The 8,449-nt window shown below is 34.7% G+C and overlaps 1 long non-coding RNA gene and 1 pseudogene across 6 annotated transcripts; both read left to right on the top strand.

Moving 5' to 3' along the window:
- The first annotated feature begins 400 nt into the window (after positions 1 to 400).
- On the top strand, positions 401 to 2,262 carry LOC145136216 (9-cis-epoxycarotenoid dioxygenase NCED1, chloroplastic pseudogene; annotated as a pseudogene).
- A 130-nt stretch (positions 2,263 to 2,392) lies between these two features.
- LOC145136217 (uncharacterized) lies at positions 2,393 to 7,028 on the top strand. 6 transcript variants are annotated; one of them, XR_013720318.1, is made up of 10 exons: positions 2,393 to 3,072; positions 3,156 to 3,229; positions 3,362 to 3,529; positions 3,626 to 3,791; positions 4,354 to 4,423; positions 4,504 to 4,554; positions 5,680 to 5,845; positions 5,923 to 6,156; positions 6,292 to 6,350; positions 6,625 to 6,811. It is a non-coding gene; the product is annotated as an uncharacterized LOC145136217 (long non-coding RNA). The 6 variants fall into 6 exon arrangements; XR_013720315.1 differs by lacking the exon at positions 4,354 to 4,423 and adding an exon at positions 6,868 to 7,028 and having other exon boundaries at positions 2,394 to 3,072; positions 6,625 to 6,710; XR_013720319.1 differs by lacking the exon at positions 4,354 to 4,423 and having other exon boundaries at positions 2,395 to 3,072; positions 5,923 to 6,008; positions 6,133 to 6,156.
- Positions 7,029 to 8,449: the final 1,421 nt, after the last annotated feature.

The following is an 8,449-nucleotide window of genomic DNA, read 5'->3' as shown; positions in this document are numbered from 1 at the left end:
GAAAATATGATAAGATATTTTAAAATAAAATCTTTATAATTGAATTAAAAAAATTATGTATTTCTTAATTACATATACTTATTAATGTTTTAATTGTATGATCTATTGACAATACTTTAATGTTTGTATAAACTTCATGTTACATAGTTTTTTATAACCAAACGATGAATAATCTATTTCTTGTATAAAAACTTGTAAATTTATAAAATGTATTTATCTATCTATAATTATTTAATATTCAAACCTAAATTTATATAAAATAACACTTATTTGTGAACATATTGACAGCCTGTCGCTATCTACCCAACACGTGGACGTCTTTTACATGTTTTAGGGTGTGACCGTTCCCCTACTATTTATATCTTCTCCTCCCCCACCATATCCGCCACCGCTCTCCTCCCTCTCTTCTGTACATTTCACACAAACCTTCAAATTCGGTTGCAGAATCAACAATGGCTGTTGCTTCTACTTCTTCAAGTACGAATTGGGTTAATACTAGACCCACATTCTCTTCATCTCCAAGACGCCGATTGGGTTCGTCTTCCATTTGTTACAGTAAAAAGCTCAATTCTAAAACAATTCACTGTGCAATTGAAACACAATCGATCATCCATTTTCCCAATCGATCTCCATGTAAAGAATCCACATCCACATGTCACCCTGAATCACCTTCTTCTTCGTCGTTTTCTTATTCTCCGGTAGCACCACGGAATTGGAACTTGTTCCAGAAGGCTGCTGCAATGGCATTGGATGCAATTGAAAACGGGTTGAGAACGCGAGAAAAGAAACACCCATTACCGAAAACAGTAGACCCGGATGTACAAATTGCCGGAAACTTCTCACCTGTACCGGAGCAACCAGTTCGGCACTTTTTACCAGTCGCCGGAAAAATCCCTGATGATATTCAAGGCGTTTACTTAAGAAATGGAGCTAACCCCTTCTTCCAACCTACCTCTGGTCACCATTTATTTGACGGAGATGGTATGATTTACGCCGTGAAGTTTGATCAAGGTTCTGCTAGCTACGCTTGCCGGTTTACTGAAACGCAGAGACATGTTCAAGAACGTGCGATTGGGAAACCAATTTTCCCTAAAGCAATCGGAGAACTCCATGGTCATTCTGGTATTGCTAAGCTTCTCCTTTTCTACGCTCGTGGATTGTGTGGATTGGTTGATTGTAGTCAAGGAATCGGCGTAGCTAACGCCGGCTTGGTTTACTTCAATAACCACCTTTTAGCCATGTCGGAGGACGATTTACCTTATCACGTTCGTGTCACACCCTCCGGCGACTTAAAAACCGTTGGAAGATACAGCTTCAACGATCAATTGAAGTTGAATTCCACCATGATCGCGCACCCTAAACTCGACCCTGTTTCCGGCGAGTTATTCGCATTGAGCTACGACGTCATCAAGAAGCCTTACCTGAAATACTTCAGGTTTTCGCCGGAGGGAAAGAAGTCAGAAGATGTGGCAATTGATTTGAAAACGCCGACAATGGTTCATGATTTCGCGATCACGGAGAATTTCGTGGTGATTCCCGACCACCAAGTGGTTTTTAATATGTCGGAGATGATCACCGGTGGATCACCGGTGGTTTACGACAATGAGAAGGTGTCACGTTTTGGGGTTTTAGATAAATACGCTTCGGATGGGTCGGGTATAAAATGGATCGAAGTTCCGGATTGTTTCTGTTTCCACCTCTGGAACGCCTGGGAAGAACCTGAATCCGGCGAGGTTGTCGTGATCGGATCCTGCATGACTCCGGCGGACTCCATCTTCAATGAAAGTGATAAAGAATTAAAAAGCGTCTTATCAGAAATCCGATTGAACCTTAAAACAGGGGAATCAAGTCGTCGAGCCATAATCTCACCTGAAAATGACGTCAATTTGGAAATAGGAATGGTGAACAAAAACCTCCTCGGCCGGAAAACAACCTACGCTTATCTTGCAGTGGCGGAGCCATGGCCAAAGGTTTCCGGCTTCGCTAAAGTGAACCTCTCCACCGGAGAAACCAGTAAGTTCATCTACGGTGACTCAAAATACGGCGGCGAGCCTCTGTTTCTTCCCAATTCAGAGAACGAAGACGATGGTCATGTACTAGCCTTCGTTCACGATGAGAAGACATGGGAATCGGAGATTCAGATTGTGAACTCAAAGACATTGGAGTTAGAGGCAACAGTGAAGTTGCCGACGAGAGTTCCTTATGGTTTCCATGGGACATTCATAAACACAGACGACTTGGCAACACAAGCATTGAGCTGACATGACACGGCGTTGGATTGTAATTAGAAACTTCTATGAACATAATTAGATGAATATGAAGTTGGTATCATTATTATTATATATATATTAAAGTTGTGAAGAAAAAGCACACTAAACGTGAGAAGACTTAAATTATATTTTCGGTCCTTCGTTTGTTTTATATTAAGGAAATGAGAGTTAGGAACAGTACCTACTGTTCCTTGGGTTACCACAGGGTTACGCGTATTCCTTCCCCATACTTCCACCGTCTTCCTTTATCTGTTCCGATTTCCACCGTCTTCCTTTTATCATCTTCATCAGGTCGATGGTTCTTCTACTTCATGCAGCCGTCTGGCTGCACGACCGCGACCGTGCCTCCATTTGATCGTGTTATTCTTTCCAGTACCTTCAATTACCCTTTTGTTCTCAGTTCATTCCTGCAAGTTGTGTTCGTTCTACCGACTCCCGTTCTCCATCGGCCTCCAAAAGCCCTAAATCAAGAAATTGTATAAATCGATGATCACAAAACCTTCACGACCACCCTCTTCTATTCCTTTTTCGCTCCAGTCTTCTCATCAGATGTATAGGCCTTCTGATCCTCTTCTCCTTCTTTCTACTGAAACCCATCGCCGGTGCTAACGACGACTGCTTGGTGGCCTCCTGCGGCGCCCACCAACCAGAAATACGTTTCCCGTTCCATATCCTCGGCCGGCAACCCACCCGCTGCGGATTCCCCGGTTTCAACCTCTCATGTGACGAACAAAACCAAACAATCATCCGACTTCCGTCATCCCGCTCATATATCGTCAATAGAATTTCCTACGTTTCATAGGTTCGTTTCCAAAACATTACAAAAATAAATCGCTTCAAATTCAAAATCACGTCTCTAATCAGAGACATGTAAACGATTCACAGGTGATCTACATAGATCCGGAATATCTCCTGTTTCCAAATCTGAGTCTCCGAATTCATCTGCATGAACATCAACTGTAATCGCCTCTCTATATCTCTCTATTTGTACTTTTGGAGATGTATATATGGTATGTACATAAGGTGTTCTATGAAATGTTTTACTGTTTTTTTATGACCGATTATTGCTTTTGTTTTGATTTGTTTCGCAGATCTCTGATTCCAAGTTGAACTTTTTGGGTCGATTGCGTCCCAGATAAACGAGATCACGATTTTCCGGATGTGTCGCTGCTCCTCCTCCCTCCAGTTCAATGAAAACTTCCGCTACAACGGACCACGTTCATGATATTGACAAACAAATTCGACAACTGAAAAAGAAGGTAACTCCTTACAAAACATGGGTTTAAACAGTGTAATTAATCCCTAAAATTATTGTTTTCGTGATATTATTGTTTGTTTATAATGTTGGGTTGCAGATTCTATTGATGGAGGCTCAACAACAGAAAGCAGGGTGTGGTCGTGATCCAAAACAAGAACAAGTCGAGAAGGTTGCTAAATTTGAAGATTGGAGGAAGGAATTGGAACTTCTGTTGGATGCTTCTCTAGGATCACTATAAAGGCATTTTTGTTGGGATAAAAAAGGTTAGATGTTCAAATACATAGAAATTTACAATTCTTCATTGTTGTTTTTTGTATGCAAAAATCAAAACCATGTTTGTTAGACATGTAGCAATAAACTGAACATATAACAAATGGTGATTTTTTCGGATGTAGTGATTTCCATTTCATGGAAGAATGTGTTTTTCTCTTCTATTTTTGATAATGGAATGATATATTGTAATTTCACATTATTTTTATGAATATTATTTTCAATAACACATGCGTTCAAAAAAATTTTAAAAAAAAACTTTAATTAAATATATATTTGTTATATATCTATTGAGATATATTGGTGTGTAGCAAAAATTGCATGGTGTTTGATGTTAAGATTTTCCAATCTTAAACTGCATCCTCTGCTTTTGACTACAAATCGGTGAATGAAACTCATGCCATTCAGATTACAGAAACCCGTTATCACTGGTATCTTGCTATGTTTTAATTGCTAATTTTTTGTTACTTATAATTGTACAAAGAAAGATTTATATAAGTTGGTATAATCTATTATTCATTAAAATTTCTAACCTTTTTCTATGCCTGTTGACAGAAAAATGCAAACTCATTATGCATGTTCTGAAAGTACCCTTCTGGTTTTTAAGTAAAATAATCACCAATAAGTTAGTTCTTAGAATAATTTTCCAAAAATACCCTTATGGTTTTTAAGTAAAATCATAAACACAACATATCTATTTTGTAGGTAATTAAGTTTGAGGATGTTAAAGAGTTGGGAAGTGTGCCTGCTGTTAAGGTATGTAAGCAAAAAAATCTATGTTTATATGATTTTTGTTTTGTGTTTTATAGGAGATATTGCTTATTTTTGGAAAATTGAAAAATTGAGATCTGAATTGATGAAAACACATACAATTGGGATAAAATGGTGGAATTTGAAACGACGGTTAGCGAATACTAAATAGTAATGTACCTTGCATTTTTGTTACGACTCTTTTACCAAAAACCAAAGTACATTGCCATTTAGTGCATTTTCCATATTTAGATGGTAAATGCAGTAAATAGCAATGTACTTTGCATTTACACGTTTTTTTTCATATTTTTTGTAATTTCTTTTAATTTTTTCCAAAAACCTAGCTACATTGCCGTTAGGTGCATTTTTCATTTTCTGGAGTAAAATGCCCCAAATAGCAACATACTTTGCATTAACCAAAATACAATGCTATCAGGTCATTTTTCCGTTTTTTGGTTATTGATACAGTAAATATCACTGATAGTTGAAGAGTAAAACTGTTTATGTGGATGAAAACAGAACATGGAAGTCATATATATTTTGGTCCACCTTCAAGAAATGGTTGACTGACGATACTACCATATCGTAATTAACAATTTTTTCTCAACTCACTTTGCAGTTACACCTATTTCTTTATGTTTTTTTTCCAATTTTTTTCAATTTATCAACAAAACTGACTATTAATGCCCCATTATAAACATTAGTATATAGTATATTTTATCACCAATTCATGGGAATTGAGCCAGCTCTGTGTAATTTTTTGTTTCAAAAAAAAAATTTACAAATTAATCATCATCTAAAAATGTAAAAATTAATGTAAAGATTTTAAATTAAGGTTAGAATTACTAAATTAAATTGCTTCTATTAATTCCAATTATTATATCTCAATGTTACCTAAATGGTTAATGACATTCATTTGGAAGAATGTATAACTACATAGTGATAATGTTGACCTATTTAACTATTCTTCATGCTTCTTAACAGCAATCAGCTATGAAGGAATAGAAAACTGATATACAAAATGTCAAAAAAAGGGTTTTTTTGGTGGAAAAAGAATAGTGTAATTGAAATACATGGTAATTTGCATATCCTTTTCTAATGTGCATTCAATCTATTTGTTTTGTAATCAAGCTCGAAGCTGGTTGATAAACACATCTGCACCTTCTTGGAGTTCCGGAAAGGGAAATGTTGGATGAGATCAGATAATCAAAACAGTGGATGTCCAAGTCAGTCCTTTGTTTTTTTTTCTCACTTTTGCTAATCATAGTGCCAGATCCACCTTTAGCTATGAAATCAGGTATGTTCACTGATTTGTTGCCTTTTTAATTTGTTTTTCTAGATTTGAGAACGTTTGGTTTGCTGTTTGTTCCTCAGATTAGTACGGATAGATGGGTTTGCGGTTTTATGAGCACACAGATTTAGCTACAGTTTTATGAGTTTTTGCCAAAAATATCTATGAGGTTAGTTCAATTATGTATTCAGAATATTGTTTTTGGTTTTGTCCATGGATTCTTTTCTTCAGGGTTCTGACTGGAAGGTGAATATTTCTTTTTTTATTACTCTCATTTTTTCCATTTGGAGCAGTAATAAGAAGAAGACATCGATGTGGTTAGTTTTTTTTTAATCAAATTGATGCTATGGTGCTCAGATTAATATAAAGCTTCTATTCTTCTTTCAAATATCTATAATTTTTCATTTGATTTTTTAGATTTTAGGGTTTCTTAGTTTGTGGTTATTGTACAGGTGATTTGAATAACCTTCCTGCTGCCTTGCTCCACGTTTGAACCAGATGCCCTGTTAAGGTTGGTTTACATGATTCCTAGATATATTAACAGAGAGTGTGACAACTATTAATTAATTAAAAAATGAAAAAATCTTTGAATAGTTGGGACATTTTTTATTTTGATGCTATTGTAGAGGTATTTTTATGCATTTACGGTATTATAAAAATGAAAAATTGTTCAATAATTTGATTAAAAACGATATATTACAATCGTATGTATGTATGATTTATTTATATTCATTAAAAAATATTAATATTACAAATAATGATAACACATACTCTGGATTTTATAGGTCGTTGTGTATCTTGGTGAGATGGCAGGGGTACGTGTGGTTGAAAGAAGAGAAAGCAAAACACTTGCATCAACAGATGAAAGAAGGTTGTTATTATGAACATTTAATAGTTGAAAGTATATTCTTATTTGAAAGAAGGTTGTTATTATGAACATTTAATAGTTGAAAGTATATTCTTATTTGAAAATACTTTTTAGATTAACGGAAGCGATTCTAACTTTAAGTAACACATCTTTATGCAAGGTAACTCTCATTGCAACCCGGTTAAATTCTGTAGATTTGGAGCTATAATTGCAAGGTTGCAACATTTTTTATTTTTTGCTAAATATTAAACTAATACTATCATTTTGTTTGTTATAGACCCCCAATTACAACTACTCATTTTTAATAATTGTTTTTTTTAATATTGCATGTGACATGGAAGCATTTGAATAATTGCGGTGAATAGCAACATACTTTGACTTTTCATTTTTTCTTCTGTTTTTTTTTTTTCCATTTTTTTTTCGCAAAAACTTAACTACATTGCCATTAGGTACATTTTTTATTTTTTTGTACTAAAATGCCCTAAATAACAATGTACTTTCAAGTTCTACTTATTTTTTTTTTTCTGTTTTTTGCATTGTCATTTTGGTGACTTTTCCATTTTTACGTTATAGATGCAGTGAATAGCACTGTACTTCAAATTTAAAAAATCTTTCCTGTTTTTATTGAATTTTTTTCCCGTAAAACTTTCGATCGTATCTGTTTAGCTCCATGCCCCGCAACCCGGGGCTCCTCATCTAGTATATATTAAAGTTATGAAAGATTTTAACAGACATTTTTTTGTCAATTTTGGTCCTCCAACTTACAACATTGACCCTTCATCTTTATGCTTTTGTTTACAAACAACCCTTTCACTTTGGTTTGAATTTTTCATAACCCTCGCCTTTTATTATATATTATTAGTATTTAGTCTTTTGGCAGAAATTGTCCCTCATCATTATTATTATTATTGTTAGACAAAATTACACGATTGGTCCCTGTGGTTTATCAGATTTAACATTCTCTTTTTGGTTTTAAATTAATGTTTTATTTATTGATGCTTTTGTTCACAAACAACCCTTTCACTTTGGTTTGAATTTTTCATAACCCTGGCCTTTTATTACATATTATTAGTATTTAGTCTTTTGGCAGAAATGGTCCCTCATTATTATTATTATTATTGTTAGACAAAATTACACGATTGGTCCCTGTGGTTTACCAGATTTAACATTCTCTTTTTGGTTTTAAATTAATGTTCTATTTATTAGAAAATACTCACCCAATACCATAAACTCACCCACCATCTGCCATCACCACCACCACCACCGCCACCGCCAAAATTACATAGATGGTCCATATGGTTTACCTATGGTGACAAATTCAGTCCCTACTACCTGAAAAGACCAAATTACCCTCATATTAACGGACAAAAAGCAACCAACATGCTACTTTACTTTACAAAGCAATACCTTCCGACCCCGACAACGCCAGAGAATCTTTTCTAGTTACAATTAAATTTGTGATATAGAAGTGTGTCCCTAAATAGTAACAAAGTCTTAACTCTTATTCTATTTAGATTATTACTTTTTTTAATTTAATATGCTTAAGAATGATATTATACATTTAAAGTATCTGATTCGACACATGATCTAAATAGCAATTTGACTTACAGCTTGAATTTCACTCAAATATCATTTTGAATCGAGGAATTTAAGATGATTTTGAATGAGGAATTTAAGATAATGACATTTTCTTCTTTGATATTTTTAGCAATGAAAAGTGAAAACAAACAAACAACCAAATA

The sequence above is a fragment of the Lactuca virosa genome, chromosome 9 (assembly GCF_052849685.1).
Source record: "Lactuca virosa cultivar CGN04683 chromosome 9, Lactuca_virosa_CGN04683_v6, whole genome shotgun sequence".
NCBI lineage: Eukaryota > Viridiplantae > Streptophyta > Magnoliopsida > Asterales > Asteraceae > Lactuca > Lactuca virosa.
This window is presented reverse-complemented; position numbering and strand designations above follow the sequence as displayed.